Here is a 928-nt window from a genome sequence, read left to right on the forward strand (position 1 = left end):
GACTTGTCGAATCACTACGTTGTATACCTGAGAGTAATATAACATTGTGTGTCAACTATACTCAAAACTTTTTAAAGATGGACAGTAAGGTTGCCAATTTGAGGTCATTTTTGTTTTTAAATGTAGGCATTTGAAGCTCTAAGTTCATCTCTGAGTGCTACTTACACTGTGCTTTTGTAGTCGCTTGTCTCTGTTTTCTTATTTCCCTTGTAACCGCTTCCTCAACTCAATGGTTATTTACGAGTGCGCTGCTTAATTTCCACACTGTGGTCTTTCCTTTGTTTTCCTTCCAGTTTCATTTCTCTGTGGTCAGAAGACACTAGTGTTATTTCAATATTCTGAAATTTACTGAGACTTGTTTTGTGACTCTACATACATGTATATGGAGAATGTCCTATACACACCTGAAGAGTGTGTGTTCGCCGTTGGGTGGCGATTTTGCATATGTCCGTTAGGTCGACTGGTTTTCAGTGTCACAGGTGTGTGGTCTGTATTGGTGATAGAGGAACTATTCTTGTCCAGGTCATGCTCCTCTCTCTGAGGGAATCTGTAAGTTATAAGTGCTGCACTCAACCTGCTTAACAGACAGCACCGGTCACTGACCTACTGTTACCAGAAGGGTGTGTGTCAGGGCCTTATTTTATGGTTCATATGGGACAGGATGCCACTGTGTAGAATTAGAAAAGCAACTGGCCAATAACACATGGCTTTATCACCTCAGGATGAAACAGAACAACCTAAACTCAGGTAAAGACACCAGACCAGAGCAGCACTGGAGAGATACAAAGACTCCCACAGCTACGTCCCAGTCACTCATCTGTCAGAAGACATGTTAACTTTTTTAGAAAAAAACGGATAGTTTTTGGGGGGGGGGGGGCGGAGCAAGATGGCGGAGGAGTAGGAGACCTGGATTTCGTCTCCTCTCAGG

The sequence above is a fragment of the Mirounga leonina genome, unplaced genomic scaffold, assembly GCF_011800145.1.
Source record: "Mirounga leonina isolate KUSES-001 unplaced genomic scaffold, KU_Mleo_1.0 Mir_128, whole genome shotgun sequence".
In the NCBI taxonomy this organism is placed as follows: Eukaryota; Metazoa; Chordata; class Mammalia; order Carnivora; family Phocidae; genus Mirounga; species Mirounga leonina.